The following is a 17,278-nucleotide window of genomic DNA, read 5'->3' on the forward strand; positions in this document are numbered from 1 at the left end:
ACCAGAAAAGGCGTCATCCTGTAAGGATGCTATGGAAAGCAGCTGTCTCAGGCAACAATTTTTAGGGCCACAAAATTTAAAACACTTAAATTTCCTTCATTCTTGAAGTTAGTTAAATTAGTAACCTTGTTGGTTGAACTAATAATGATTAAAAGATCATTCATAACAGATGTAAAGGCGACATTTGGGTTGTTGCCTCAGGCAGCACAATGGCTAGGCACACCACTGGCAAGGTAACTAGAATTTGTCTTTATCCTAAGGATTTAAGCTGGGCCTGATTATCCAATAGGCTGACTAGACTCCAGCCTAGGGCACCAAGCATTGGAGGGTTGCAAAATCTTTGAAGGATCAAAATTCTGAGAGAAGTGTAAACTTGGAAGATGAGGGGACGCTACAAGTGTATTAGCCTAGGGCGGCCAGAATCCTTAATCAGGCCCTGGATTTATGGGACTCAAATGCTGTAGCCTGGATTTGGTGCATCCTTGTTATTAAGTATGAGCCGCCATGAGAAATTACGAGAAACTGTAGTTGGCTTGGTAGCTGATGTAAATAAAAGAAACGTGAGTTGTAAGGTACAAATGTGGGACAGTCATTTTTACATAATAACAATATCCAGTTTGGTGGGAGAGGTGGAAAGTGATGAAACCAGTTTCTCAGCAAACATCTGATTTAATGCAGTAGTGTAGGCTGAAACTTAATAACTTAAATTTATGGTGGTTGTCAGAACTGATTTGTGCATAATTATTCTTTGTACACATTATGGATTGCTAAATTCAGACCTGACCCTTACTAACGGGTCTAATATTAGGAGAGGTTAAGAATTTTTGAAATGAATGGTGCAAGATATTTTTAACCAACATCCAAATCCACCAGGTATAATTATTAAGGCATAAACCATGATGCCATTGTGGCATGGCCAGGTCTAGAAACAGTTGAAAATAGATAACAGCCAAAGAGACACACCTGAGTTCACTCATAGCCTGCACAGAGTGATAGCTTACAGTTATATCTAACATTACCCTGTACTTGATACAGTGAAGGAAAGAACATTTTGAAAATTACAGTGTCTATAATATAGGATCCTCACACTTTAGAAAAATAATATAATTTGGAAGAAAATACATCTACTTAAATTGACTTGTTACCTCATATTACTTTTAATAACTAGTAGTAATCAAACTACCTTCATTGCTATGGGTGTCAATACCAGCGCATAAGAAATAGGTGAGAGTGGACACTCCTGCCCCCTGCAGTTACTGTTTAAGATACAGGTATCAGAAAAGATGAGAGAGTAAACATGTAAAATAGGTCTTTGCTACAATGCAAAGAGGGCATTGTAAACTAAAGTTAAGTGCAACATATTATCAAATAGTTTTAATTTTATTTTTAACCACCTTACCACCATCTTACAGTCCCGGCTGCAAACCAGGGAATTATGTGCACAAAGGACCAATCTTGCAATCAAGCGATTGAAGCTTGTGATTGATACTTCCACTGACACACCCACGCCTCCACCACTTTAAATTGTCCAAATAAATTGATTTGCCAGTCCTGTAAAACATGCAGCGACCCTTGATGATGGCCGTGGTGGGGGTGGGCCAGAGTGGCCATGCACTATTACCTTCTATTAGGTGATAATTAAGCTTTATATTTCCTAAACTACTGGTTTGAAAAAGTGGAGATGTTGCCTATAGCAACCAACCAGATTCTAGTTATCATATATTTAGTACAGTCTACAAAATGATAACTAGAATCTGATTGTGTGCTGTAGGCAACATACATTCTTTACAAGCCATTTATAAATGATGCCATGTGCTTGACAGTGAAGGATAAAAATGTAATTTAAATAAAATACACATTTACAATTGGGCCAGCAAGATCTATTTAAAATCTATGAATTCATTCTGCATGTTTGAGCCAGATATTGACGGGGTTACAGTGGGCAGGATGGCGGTAACCCAGATGATTACAGTCTATTAGGCATTTCATCCATATTCTTACTTACTATTCCCACCAACCAAGTCTTGCAGAAATTACTCATTAAAACGATTAATACTTTGCACGCCACTCGCCAGTGCGTGTATTATTTTCTACATGTCTCCTTGGAAACATCCAGCAGTATTCTTTGTCTTCTTCCTCCTTTTGTGGGTACAAATTATATGTAAAAGCTGTATATTTATACAGGATTAGACAGATGAATTCAAGTGTGCACTGATGAGTAATGGTTGAATAAGTGTTCAATTGAGTCGATGTGAGAATGTTTTATGATAATTTAGCCATGATTGTGTTTTCTTGCTTCCCCTTTATGTGTAATACCTAATGGTTTACTATTAGAGTGTCCAGCAATCCATGTGTATAATTGTTATGTTTCTTCAGCTATCACTCAGAGGGAAACATTATATTGGCAGCATGTGGGTTTATGTTTACAGAGCAATGTGTTGATGTCTTTATGTGGGGTTCATAAAACCTGCTGTGTTCTATTTATCTAATATATAAATATTTGCATTCCATAGAGAGGGCATTCCATATAGATAAATGTGCACAAGCAAACGTATCTGTAAACCAAAATCAGAAAGTCCAAATAGATTTGGTAGTGGGAAAATAATAATACTGGTCACACACGGTGCAATATCAGGCAATTGGCCCAATATCTCAGCATGTGTGGGCTCAAAAAGAACCACATGCCTGTTAATAATTTGATAGCAATCGTTACATGTATGGCCAAATTGGGTGCTTGGGCTTAGTAGCAGAATCATACCAAGCGTGTCCACGATTAGCAGTGAAAAACCAATTGGACAAGTACATTTCTTTAGTTCCTTGGAAAACCATACCAATTACAGTATTAAGAGCCTGTTTTATATGAAGTTGAAAAGGATAGTGTGCTTATTATGTCCAAGGTTTAATAGGCCTAACTTTTCCAAGTTCACTGTTATTAATAAACAATGATGAATGATCCACAAAGTTGATTATTTAATATTCACCTTAACATAATAATATATTAATTTGACTCTTAATTACCGGTGGTTTGGGCTTTTCTTGCACTACATCAAAAGACCATTGTTATAAATCCTGTTGTTTGAATGGGTTGTATTTACATACAGGGCTGCCAGGAGGAATTTGGGGCTCCGGCACAGGAGCTTCATAGGGCTCCCTCCATACATGCTTATGACAGAGTTTGAGCGGCTCTGCAAAGCAAGATTGCGGTGTTGAAGGGAACATGCCCACATGGTAGTGGTGGATGGCTGTGACTGTTTGGTGGCGTGCTTGAATGTGAGAACACTAGGCAATCCCTACCTCCCTACTAATAAAACACTGCATTGCTACATGCACCATTGTCAGGAAATATGGAAAGCCAAGCAATAAGTGAACACAGTACATAACACAGGTCACGCCGTATATAATACATACATTATAATAACATACATTTATTACACACACACACACAGCCTGTATAAACTCTCAGGGAACATCTGTGGTTGCTGGATGACAAACGGGAGGGATGGCAACTTTTGAATTGACAAACACAAGAAAAAGGTGCAGACTTTTCTAGCAAAGTGCCAGCAACAGTAAAATGGCCCTTAATGAAAAGCATGAGGATATGGTCTGTGTAATGTGGGTGTAGTTAGAGATCATGGCTCCACAGCCATACCAGGACCTTAACCCCAGCCACGTCATGCCACCCCCAGCCACGTCATGCCTGCCCCAGCCACATTGTGGCCACCTCCAGCCACATTATACTCTCCACATCATGCCCACAGTACCTACATGTGCAGACTTCTGACAGGAATTCAGTAACTATCTCTATCTGTGTCTTCTATGTTTGTGTGTCTCTCTCAAACAGCCTTTAAACTATTTTGCTTTTCATTATTCTAGTTCCTCTGTTATTTAATCATATTTCACTTCTTTCACTTATTCCTCTTCTTCCATTCTTATCTTTTTACTGCCTAGTTCTCATCATACTATTCTACTCATATTTTCTTGGTCTTACCCTCAAACCTGTACTCTCTTTCTAGACAGAGATGACGGGGCCATTCCATTTTGTTGAATGCCTTTACAATGTCTAGATTAATTATGAAGTTGTCCTTGGTTTTATTTAAATGGGGTTTTGCAGTAGCTGCAATTGTCACTGGAATCCCCATCACTGATTGTCTGTGTTTGACAAAGCCTTGCTTGGCAGGCAAGATCAAGAATGATAAGTTGTAGTCTATTAGTCATCACTGTGACCTATATAAATTGACTTGAGTGTGATCCTTACCAGTTGTCAGGCCGACAATGATTCTTCCCTCATTGAATTTATTTGGAGAATTATTCTACACTAAACCCATCTTTTCTGGAAGATTTGCCATTGGGCTATGGTTTAATAGTATTAAATTCTGTAATTGCTCCTCTAAAGTTTACCACTCCTCTGCCAAAATTTTTAGTAAGCCAGCTGATTGCAAAACTGCTATTACTTCCTATATTTCTTCCTCTTTTGGTCTTGATCAGCCATGTATAATGACTTGTAATAGAACATGAATGTATTTGAGGTGCATGTGTTGTTTCTATTTATAAGTGACTCATGGGGTAAAGGTATCAAGCTGCGATTGTTTTCAGTGATTTAAAAGCACCGCAAATTGCGAGAGATAACCGGCGATTTGAAGTGCAAAATCGCTATATGTATCTTTCCTAAATCTAATCTCTGGGGATTTGTGTCGATTTTAAAACCCTTATCTCTCCCATGTTATAGTCAAACTCGCTGGAGACTGTAGTAACTAGTGATACCAAAGACCTTCGTGTTCCTGTTTCCACTGTTCGTAATGTCGTTGTGAAGTCTAAGAACTATAGCACTGTAGCCAACTGCCATGGAAAAAGAAAACCTTATGGCTAGAGGAACTTGTTATTAGAAGGGTGCCAATATTTTTGCCCAAAACTGTACGTAGTCATATTGATCTAGGCTCTAGGAACTAAACCATTATGATGTTTTTGTTTCAAACTGTTGGAAATGCTGTTCAACGTTAGTCTCCCTGATTAGCTAATTGGCTTGATAAGACGGTCCTAGACCCACAATGGGTTTGTTAAAGTGTATTGTTTTTTGCTGTGTGCTTGCTAAATGTCTAGAAGACTATAACAAAATATGGGTAGCCTTGAAGTAATTAATTGTGTTGCAACTATGAAATTGACCACATGAGGGCAGCAAAGTTCTATTAATAATAACGTGGAAGTTTAATATCTTGTGTTAGCTGAGGAATTAGAATGGTGAACTTATAGTTACATTTTCTAAATCCAAGTCCAAGACAGCAATGTATTTGTTTTCAAACAGCTAACTTATAATTAATGGCAAGTTGGTTTGAGGTATCCCTTATAGCATACTTGGCAATTTTTAGATCTCCCTTCAGAGAGCGGAGATCTCTGCGATTTTTTTGGTGGGCATGGCCAAGCGGGACGTGTCATGTGACCCCGCCTCCTAAGCTGTCAGAACCATTTTAACATATTACAGCAGGGGCGGGGCCGTGATGGCGCGTGAATCGCATTGCTAAGCCCCGCCCCACCAATTAACTTAATGTACTGGCCAGGAACCCAGGAGGTTGCCCTGCTCTCCCGGGACTCCCAGAACTTTGGGAGTCTCCCGGACATTCCGGGAGAGTAGGCCACTATGCTTTATAGCACATAAGTGTTACAATTCCTCTTTTAAGAAGGTGCTTTGTCATGGGGCTATGAATTGGGATGCTGGTTAAGCGAGTGGGAATTATTGGATGGTGTAAGAGATTATTTATATACTCACCTTTGTAACTTGATTTGGCTGTGGTCACAGCCTGGCTCCATTTTGAGTTCTTGTCACTTTACTAAAATGTAATGGCTTTGTCTCTGTGAAGCATTGAGGGCACTAGTAGGGGGGTGATGGTGAAGCAGGAAGGCTGGCGTTAGGGTATGGGGACTCACCACAAAGCTGGTAGATGCTGGGGTAGTTCTGTTAACCGAGTTCTTAGGCAGTGAGTTGTGTGAAATTGGGACTATTGATAAAGGCTTCTTACATGCCCACCCCCACTGAGGACTTTGAGTGGTATGACCACTAGATATTTGGTGTAATGGTCCACAATCATCAGGACATAAGTATAATTGCCAAGTCCTTGTTCCAATTTGAATTGGTCAATAGTGAATAGTTCTAGAGGTCGACAGGTGTGCTTTGGACACAGTGGAGTTGTCTGAATACTTGTCCTTTTCAAAGTACATGGTACAAAGTACATGGTTTACATGTCTCGCACATTTTTCCTTCATTCCTGTTGAAAAAATATAGCGTGTATGGTCATCTCTGTTTTCCAAACAGCAAAATGTGCAGATTGGTCATGGTATGTCTTAATGAATTCTTTTTTCCTTGGAACTATAATCTGTTTTTTTTTTCCTCCAGCTTATCTGGTTGCACACTCCTTTAGAACATGTTGTCTCACTGTCTCAAAAGTTTGATCAAATCGGGGGGAGCACCTGGTTGTTTTCGCTTAGTTGTCTAAACTTTTTCAACTCGGTATTTTCTGGGGGGATTATTAACCAATAAATCTCTTTTCTAGTTTATTTTTTGCAATTTACATTTGCGGCTTGTTTAATTCATTGCAATAAAGAAGCATCTCAACGTCTTCTTCTTTTATGTCAATGGATTTCTTACCCACCTTGTAATGTGTTTCAGGTAGTCTGAACAAAGAGCCTGCATTTATGTTTAATCCAAGGTCTTTGCCTTAAAATCATCATTACTGAATCAAGACATCCATCTATGTTCTAGGGCATCTAATGTGGAAGTCTTTAAATTAGCGAGGAGATTATGGTCTGTGAATACAGTGAATAAACTGACAGCTAAATAATTCTTGAATTTTTCTGTGATAGCCCAAACTGGTGCTAGAAACTCCAGTTTAAAGAAACCGTACCCATCATTATTTTATTTTAGATCTTCGAAGGCCTGTACTGGAGTAAGAGATTACACTTTCTTTTCTCTCATTTGTTACGGGCATTTGCATAGAAGTTAAATGGTCTATTATAGATTGGCCAGAATGGTATGTTCTCTCATTTTCAATTTCATTTCTTCAAAGGTGTATTACTGTTTTGCTGTCCAATTTACAGAACTTGCTTTACTAATGTTTCCTTGTGAAAAATATTTATTTTTCTGCTATTATTGCAAAATTCTTTATGAATCTCCTGTAGTTACTAGTGATACCTAGGAAACAAAGGACTTCCTCAACATTGCAGGAGATGGGCCAATTCTTCATGCTCACAACTTTATTGTGGACTGGTAGAATGCTTTTGTTGCTTACCATATATCCCAAATATTGGACTTCTGAATTTAGGATGCTTGGATCTTGTGTCCCTACTCAATTTCTAAAAAGCCTCTTTCAAATTATTTAAATAAGATTTAGAATAGACAATTATGCATTCAAGCTATATTAGTACAATCTTGTAATCTTTATTGCTTAAGTATTCTATCAGGAAAGTTACAGGTTCATTGCACAATCCAAAGGGCATTTGAATTCATATAACCCCATTGCGGTGGTGACCATGATTTTCTGGTGGTCCTCTGGGGCTATTGTCACTGGCCAAATCAGTGGTTGAAGAGTCACAGGCAAATCCCAAGGCAGTTAATGATTTCTTTATTCTAGGTAGTGGGCATGCATTCATTGCGGATTGCCTCATTTAGTTTTTCGACAGTCTACACCAAATCGTTTACTACCATCTTTCTTCCTTACTAGTAAAAGCGGTGCAACATTTGGACAGTGGGTTGCTCAAATGAATAGATCCTCGGAAATATCTTTGATTATACACTTCTCAGTTCTAGTTATGACAGGGGCATTGGTCGGAGACTTCCATTAATCAGGGAGTGAATCTAGGTGTCAATTTTATGTTGAACAATTACAGTTAGGCCAAAATGAAAAATGTGTTGTCTAAATTAGTCGCCCTGTTCTCTTATCAACTTTAATGCTTGGTCTCGTACTTCCTCTGGAGTCTCGGCAATTCCTTCATTGAACTTTTCTCACCACTCTTTATCTACAGTGTGTCATCAGTCACCACTTGTCAAGCTTCTGTTGTATTATCTTCAATGACATGAGTAAGCAGGGCTACTGCCTGTCTTTTTCATAGTCTCACTGGACTCTTTGCATTCTCCCATCTTTCGCTGTACTTAAACACCTGTCTGCCAAGTGATTCTACCACCATGTTATAATCTTTCCATCTTGGCCCTATTCTTGTTTTGCAATACACTAGTCTCTGCCCTTCGTGCAAGCAGAATTCTATTTAGGGAGCTTACATTTGCTGTTCTGAGATTGCCAATTCTCCCACAGAACTGGCTATAGTCTTGTAACACTTATCATCTGATGTAGTACCTGACCCACATGGGTTTTATGTACTTTCATTATTTTCTCTTTTATCAAGGCCAAAAGTTCTTTGTTACATGTTTGCATGAAATTAATCCTAAAAATGACTGGTCTGCTTTGAAGTGGGTTACCCACAATAATTCATTCCTTCAATGGTTATCTCTAAAGTCCAATATACACATGGGAGCATCTGTACCCATCAGTGAAAATCCATCCTCTGGAATAGGTTGCAAGATATTGGTGGACCAATATGTGAAGAAGCAGGGTAGTTAATTGTGGTCCTGTATCTATTAATGCTGGCATTGTGATCCCTGGAATAGTGATAGCCACAATAGGACTGTTCCTGATTATCTTGTAGTACTCTAAAGTGTGAGGTAGACCTGTGTTGGTCTCTACAGCGGTCCGGTCCTCAGTTCCTGGAAGTTGCTGTTTAATAGCAGTTGTTTTTTCCAAACACACTGATGCTCCAGCTTTTCTGCACAGTTTCTATAGCGGCAAATAGGTGTTCCCTGTTCATCATATCAAACAGTTGGCTATACTCTAATGGGCGGTCTTACGTAAGGAAAACTCTGACTGTAACCAGCTTAGTTTAATATATTTTGGGCCGCAGGGGGACATGTGTTCTTTTCCTTTCATTATTTATTTAGTTATATTTACTTTATATTAATTAGTAGTCATCTTCATCAAGTTTAAGTGCATGTTGGCACAGCTGGATTCTTACATGACATTTTAAGCTACACAATTGTGTGGAAGGCTAATGCGTCTTTGCTCACCAAATGTACAGGTAAAATTTTGATCACATAAATTGCCATCTTACATGTGTACTTTGAGTTTCATGTATTTCTAAGTAAGAGCTACAATTTACACATATGCATTTAGGGTAGAGATGTGAATTAACAGTGTTAGCTATTAATGTGAAAGTCACATTACACTGTTTGTACACAATATAATGTAGTGTAGTGTCAAATACATATGAAAGAATAATGTCTTGACAGTGTAATTAATATAAGCAACAGTTACATTTTCCATATAAAATATAATGAAATCCGAACACTCCTACACATATACCACTTTGTAAATCCAATGAGAAACTTGTTTCCTGCAGTAGTCTAAATGGAAATGCAAGTAGTAATCCAAAAAGACAGATGCAACCTGATATCATATAGTTGCAATGCTAATAAATGGTTGAATTAAAGATCAGAAAATTGAGAGACAGAAAGGAAAGTGAGAAGGAGGAAACAATAGTGGTTGCTTCCTGAGAGAGGAAGGAAGGGACAGGTTTTCATGATGTTACAGAGGAGGAAGTTGCAGTATTTGGCAAGGGACTGGATATGAGGGTTAAAGCTGAGGGCAGAGTCAAAGGTTACTGCAAGGAAGTGGGCTTGCGTGACAGGAGAGTTTTGTTGTCAACCAAGAGGGAGATATTGGGAGGGCCAGTACCATTAGCAGGAGGAAAGATGATGAGCCCGGATTTGGAGATGTTGAGTTTGAGGAAGTGCTGTGACATCCAGGTAGTTATAGCAGAGAAACAACTAATACTTGGGTTAGGAATAAAGGACAGAGGTCAGGGGAGGAAAGATCGATTTGCGTGTCATCAGCATAGAGGTGGTATTGGAGATCAAATAATTGAAATGGTTCACTGAGAATGGTGGTGTAGAGAGAGAAGAGTAGAGGGCCAAGTACAGAACCTTGGGCGACTCCAATCGAAAGAGGAATAAGGGTGAGGTAGAGTCCAGACCAGAGCAGAGACAGTAAAGGAGAGGTAGGAGGAAAACCAGGAGAGAACTGTTTTGTGAAGACCTAGCGTGTGAAGGGTGGTGAGAGAATGAACAATGGTGCCAATAGCAGCAGAGATGTTGAGGAGTATGAGAAGGGAGAAGTGACCTTTGAATTTAGCTGATAGCAAGTTGTTTGTTACTTTATTGAGGGCAGTTTGAGTTGAGTAAATGGAATGTAAGCCAGACTGGAGAGGGTCAAGAAGAGACTGGAAAGAAAGAAAGTGGGTAAGACGATTGAAGACAAGCTATTTGAGAATTTTAGATGAAAAGAGAAGCAGAGATACAGGACAACAGTTGGAGAAAGAGGATGGATCATGGAAAGGTTTCTTGAGAATAGGGGAGATGAAAGCATACTTGAAGGCTGAGAAAAAGATACTAGTGTAGAGTGAGAGGTTAAAGCGGTGAGCAAGGTGACAACAGACATTGGGCGAGAGGGAGCGGAGGAACTCTGAGGGAACAGGGTCAATAGTATAGGTTGTTGAAGAAGAGGAGTATCTCAGACACATTTACAGAAGGGTAGGACCCAAGGGTAACAAAGGGAGTTCTAGAAAGAACAGGTGTAGGGAGGCAAATCTGGTGAGAACAGATATCATTGTGGATAGTCAATTTTGTTTTTGAAGTAGGTGGCAAAGTAGAGAGTGGTCATGGATGAGGAGGGAGGAGGTGGGCGAGGATACAGTAGAAAATTAATGGAAGCGAAGAGGCACCAGGACAGGGAGGAGATGAGGGATGAGAAATAAGTTTGTTTGGCAAGGGAGAGGGCAGAAATGTAGAAGGAAAGGATGAATTTAAAGTGGATGAAGTCAACAATGGTGCGAGATTTCCTCTATTGGCGTTGATGAGTGGGAGTACTTTTGGAGGAGACGAGTAAGAGGGGAGTGCCAGGGTTGGGGTTTATATTAGCATAGAGAAAGTGGGGTGGCTGGGGTTCCAGTATCAAGGGCACCAGAGAGAGTTACAAAGAGAGACACCGGCATTGAAGCATGTCAGAGAAGAAATAGGAGTGAGGAGGGGTTCGAGGGAGCACAAAATAGGATGGGGTCAATGCTGTTGAGAGGATGCTGCAGGTGAGGAACTTTGGGAGGGATAGGGGGTTTCAGGGATAAAGCAAAGGAGATTGTAGTCAGAGAGGGGGAAGACAGAATTGGAGATTCCACATAGATAGAAGAAATCTAGGTCCAGGCAGTGACCATCACGATGGGTGGTGGAAGTTGTCCATTGGGAAAGGCCATAGGAGAAAGTGAGAGTTGGGAGTTTAGAGGCAGCAGTGGCAACAGGAGAGTTGTAAGGGATGTTAAAACCCTGATTATCATAGTGGGAAGTTCAGAAGAGAGGAAATAGGAAAGCCAAGTGGCAAAGTTATCAAGCATTTGGGAGGAATGGGCAGGGGGAATATAGACGACAGCGACAAGAAGGTGGAAAGGGGAAAAGTGAATGGAATGAACTTCAATGGAGGAGAAGGAAAGGGAGGGTTCAGGGGCATAATACTGAAGGTGTAGCCAGGAGACAGTAGAACACCTATACCACCTCCTTGGCAGTCCCTAGGACAGTGAATATTGGAGAAGGATAGACCCCCCAAGGGAGAGTGCAGCAGGAGAAACTATCAGAGTGGAGGATCCATGTTTCAGTAAGGGCCAAGAGACCAAAAGAATGGGAGAGGAAGAGGTCATGAATGGGAGTGAGCTTATTGCGTACAGATCTTGCATTCTAGAGTGTGCAGTACAGGGGAAGGTGAGTGAGAGGAAGAAAGGGAATAAAGATTGCGGGATTGGATGGCCAGGGAGGACAAGACGATATGTGGGTGGACGTAGGAGCGACAACGAATAGAGGGGATAGGCTTGGGCCTATGATGATGGGGAGCTATGTGGGGCATGTGTAAGAGTGTTGAATAGAAAGTAGGTACAGAAGATTGAGGCCTTGCAGAGTCATGAAATAGCAGAGTGTACCAAAATCCAGTGCATATTCAGATCAAACTCAGTTTCAGCTCTTCATGCTTGTAATGGCAGACAAAGCCTTAATCAGGCTTGAAAATACAATGAATAGATAGAAGATCAGGTGTTGCAGGGGAAGGGAGTGACTAAGAAGTTAAACAGTCAAAAAACAAACTTTCTTGAGGGGATAACTTCTTATGGTGTGAACCATGCAGATAGGGAGAGATGAAAACATCAGGGGAAAATGTATTAAGCTGCAATTTGCCTTTTTTAGTGATTTACTTGGGCAAGTTAGATAGTGTATGAAATGTATGAAAGGGCAAGTTGATAGTAAATCACCATAAAGTAATGTAACCAAAATTGACATGCTACAAATTTCCAGCCCTACTTTTGGCCGTTCTAAGAATACTTGTGGCACTACAATTAGCAGCATGCATACGAGTACAAGTATATACTTTAAATGGTGTACCCATCTGGAAATATTAACTGTTGCCATATCACAAAAAAAAATATTATTTGTAATTAATTATGCCACTTTAATGTAATAAAAAAATTCCTTTACATATGATACTTAATAAACATTGGCCCATTAATTTATTCTTAAAGTAATTTATACCCCTCTAAAGAAGGAATCATGAAATCATTCAGTTTCTGTTGAATCACCAGCAAGTTTCTGTTTCGGTGAGTTTCACTAAACAACCGGCAGGATAGGTGTTTTAAAATTGAAAAAACATGGCCGGAGATTGGATTTTGTCAAAATCGCAGGTTAATACATGCGGCAACTTTGTGCATAAAATCGCCTGTGCTTTCAAGCGATTTGCAACTATTTGAAATCACTGAAAAAAAAAAAAAATATATATCGCAGCTTGATACATTAACCCCCAGAAAGGAAATATGGGGTTTCTGGCAAATTTTTAACATTGTCCTCCTGTATCAGTGGTTTCAGGTAGAGTCTTCTCCTTTTTTCCCTTCTGTTGAACTCCGGTATAACTCTGAATTATTCAATCTAAATCCCAATACACTTGTAACCAGCGGCAAACCTAGAATTTGTAGTTTTTGGGATGGTGCAGGGAGAGAAGGGGTATCTGCTCTGTGCCCTTTTTTGCTAACAGAAGCAGGATTCCCGATGGCTGACAGGCAGAGTATGCTGCTTATTCAGAGCAGGATTCTCTGTCTGCCTGTCAGCTGCCGGGATCATGAGCATATTGAGCTGCCGCTGAATGCTCCCTGCTGCTAGGCGGGGATTGATTGTCCCGTCCCTCCCCCTTGATCTGCCACTGCTTGTAACTAAACACACTTTGGGGGGAATTCAATTACCACGTTACTGTAAAAATTAATGCGGCCTGCGCACTATTACCGTTATTATGGAAATAGTGCACTTCAATACCGTTATTATGGTAGTATCAAAGCCGGCTTTTTGCTTGCAGCTCCGAGCTGCAAGAAGACAGCCAGGTTAAATTTAACGTAATAACGGTAATAGGTTTAGCACGGCGATACTCTGGGGGGAATTGACTTTCCCCCTTTGAATTAAATACACTAGCTCTGCAGCCATCTGTTTTGCAGCCATTATACGATAATTATATATGGTTAAAAAACATGTGATCAGTGTCTTCTATCAGCCCCCCAACAAAATTCCACAGCAAAGTCTTAAACAAACAAGCAGCATACCATGTATTAAAAAAGTACTTTCTGAGATTCAGTTTTAACACTGGTGCAAGCAGATGATGCAAATTACCATCCATTAAAAATGCCCTTTCTGAGAAATGAGTTTGGTTCACAACATTTTTACCAGCATTGGGAGAATATTCCCTTTAAGTCAAGCAATCTGAAAATTGAATTGTTAAATATTCACTACGTTAATGTGCTATTCAGTGCAACCCTGCACAATTGATTTATCAACAAGAGCAGTTGAATTTACTGCAGTATTTTACAGTGAATACTTAATCATTCAAATCACTCCAAATGCCCAGCTCCGCACACCTTTTTCCTGGATCGTTGAGGCAATTATAACTTCAAAGCCTCCGATACAAGGTGTGATGCTGAAGCTTACAACATGAGACCTGCCTCATCACTCTATTACAGAACTGTGCTCTGGACGATCAGGCACTGAGGTCCAGAACTTGCATTGCCTCCAGTTGTTGATTCCTAATTTTCTATCAGCCTGCTCTGCACTCCACCTTCCAGCTATTGTCTCCCATCTGCCTCCTCTCTGTCCGATAAGCTGCACCATCCTCTATAAACCCTACCCAACCACATCCCCATCTTTCTCGGCTTCCCATCCTACCTTACCTCCCTTTACCTGTCTAAAAATGACCAAATTAGTGATAGAACTCCCATATATGTGGGTGGTCGCTGTCTATAGCAAAGGATTGGTGTGGGATCTGTGCATGTGTGGGGATATGAGAGCATGTATACTGACAGTTGGACATGACATAGTAGCTCTCCCACTGTCACCTGTGGCATGTGTCCTGTCAGTTCCTTTGTGTTTTGATGCATTTATAATTATTTAACAATGAATGATTAAACTTAGTATGAGGCATTGACCAGTCCTTGTTTTTGTGACTTATTTATTAAAGATTGATTAATTCTGTTAGTATTGCTGACATGTGATGCATTAGTAACATGAGATGTACAGTGCCTCCGACGGACATTAGTGAATTTCAAATGGAGACATGACTAGAAATGGGGAGGAGTCAGGACCATAGAGGGAAGGGGTCAGGTTTAACCCCGCCACAACGCCCTAAAAGTTTGTGCCTTATGTTCAATAATATCAATCATCTTGAACTGAGGTGTATTGAGTATCCATTGATAGTTTGTAGCCATCCTATATGTAACACTGTAGCGTTTGTAGGAGTTTAATAGAATCTTCAATTTATACCATGATACAAAGGACCTTAAATGATCATGCTAGCCAAGGGATACTAATTAAGTTCCATCTGCCATATACGCTGCGTAGGGGGAATATAGCGAACCAAGCTAGTATGTTATATTTGATAGGTTTGAGCTACTGCGTTAATAGCAAGTTATAGTAATCTAGTTTCACTTCGTGCATGCGCTGATCAGAGAGATAAGAGACTAGAGTTACCATGGTATAAATTGAAGATTCTATTAAACTCCTTGCTACAATGTTACAGATAGGATAGCTACAAACTATCCATGGATACTCAATACACCTCAGTTCAAGATGATTGATATTATTGAACATACCTTACAGAAGGTTTGTGCCTTATTTTCAGGATTCAAATTAAAAAAGTCTTTTTACCCTTTTAACAGTCATTATGTATTTTCAGTAAACTCATTTCCTTTTTTTTATTTCACTTCAAATTTAAAGATAAAAATAAAAGATTTACTATTTTAATATGCTATTAACTTAAGGGTTATTAGTGTGCCCAGTAACAATTTCTACATTGTCTGTGTTCTGTTTGTGATGTTACGCCTTTAGTTGTGTGGGAGCACCTTCTCCCTCCTTTTTCATATTTTCAGTATATTCATACATTTACTTATTTATGAGGGGATTAACCTTAACGCTGTGCGGTATTTTCTTTGGGTAAATGCTCGGTATAGGAGTCTTCCTCAAGCAGCTTAAAGTATTGCCCTTTGAAACTACCGGTAGGTAGTGTATACAGGTTACCCGTTTTCTACATGGTTCTACAAGACGACCCTCTGATCAACATTGTTGTGTGACAGATCATACAGCCCACTAAATATTTTTACCTTTGCATTCTAGCTGGGCCAATACTCGTGTATCAAACCATTGCCCCGTAGATTGTAATCTTGCGAGCAGGGCCCTCTTGCCTCTATGTATTACCCAGTATTGTTTTATTACTGTTTGTTCCCAATTGTAAAGCTCTACAAAATCTGCTGGTGCTATATAAATAAATGTTGACGATTATTGTTCAGGGCTACTATACGTCCCTGAAGTGTTGTATATCTGCAAACACTTTCCTGTATCCAGGATAGGAGCACAAGATACTGAAAAGAGTAAAAGGGACTGCCAGATTGCCCAGATTCTGCATCCAGTACAGGGGACAAGTTACCTAAACAAATGAGGCAACTGCCAAAATGCATTTAACACAGTTGTAAGCATATATGTGATCATTTTAGATTCAAATCTTCTTGCATTTGATCTCCTGGACTTTATCTACGGTTTCTCCTAGAGCCTCACTTCATTTTAATCCTTTGTAAACAAACACATTAAAATAACTCTGCTTTTTCTTTATCATCTGCAATCAATATCACTAGTCCATCTTTTTGTAGCCCAATGGTACCAGCTTTACATTTCTTTAGATTTATATATTTGAACAAATAACTTGGCTCTCTTTAGTAAATGTTTTCAATTCCTGTCTTTTTTGACTGAATTCACATATTTTGTTACTTTCTTTAGATTTACGAAATGACCTCTCTACCGCCTACTCTTAAGTTAAATGCGCCCATTTTCCTGAATAATCAGGAGACATTGTTGCTCTCATGTTCGAAAAAAACAAAAACAAACATACATGCTTCCATTGACAAGCTTCTGAATATACACAAGTAATTACAATCACCCATAATGAGGACTAAACTTTGCATTAGTTGATTTTCAGTATACATCTTTGGAGGTATGCAAACTCTAATCTGCAATTTGTTGCATGTACAGTATATCTACCCAATTATAAAAACTGGATTTACCAGCACACCTTACAAGCCATCAGCTGGAGCTTGTCGTTACAGAAAACCTGGAGGCTACATAAACAGACTGAACACTAACACCAGTTTATTGAAAACTGCGCACCTCTTCCATTTTTATCATCGGTGTTTTGACCTTTCGGCTTTGAAACACTACCCTTCTGACCCTTTGTGTTTGAGAGACTACTCTTAGAGCTTGTTGAGCCATTGCTTTGTAGGACTTCCAGCTTCTAACCCCGGGCTATCCTCTCACCCATTCTATTGGCTTAAGCCTCAAACCTCCTATCTGAAAAATCTGTGTACTTCAAATAGGAAAACAAGGTGTACAACTGCACACACTAATAATGTAGTTTATTTTCAAAACCCAAAACACAACCTTGTAGTCCATGATAGATGGGGTAAGTTTGACAGATGTGCCACGCCAAGAACGGCACACTACAGAAGGCAGTTATGTCAGTACTTCGGAAAATCAAGATAAACGAACTTTTATTTCAACGTTTAAGACAATGTGTGCAATTCTCTATTTTGCCAAGTAGTGCAACTAAAGAAAGAGAAGTAATGACTAAGATTACTG

Source organism: Mixophyes fleayi, chromosome 1, assembly GCF_038048845.1.
Source record: "Mixophyes fleayi isolate aMixFle1 chromosome 1, aMixFle1.hap1, whole genome shotgun sequence".
In the NCBI taxonomy this organism is placed as follows: Eukaryota; Metazoa; Chordata; class Amphibia; order Anura; family Limnodynastidae; genus Mixophyes; species Mixophyes fleayi.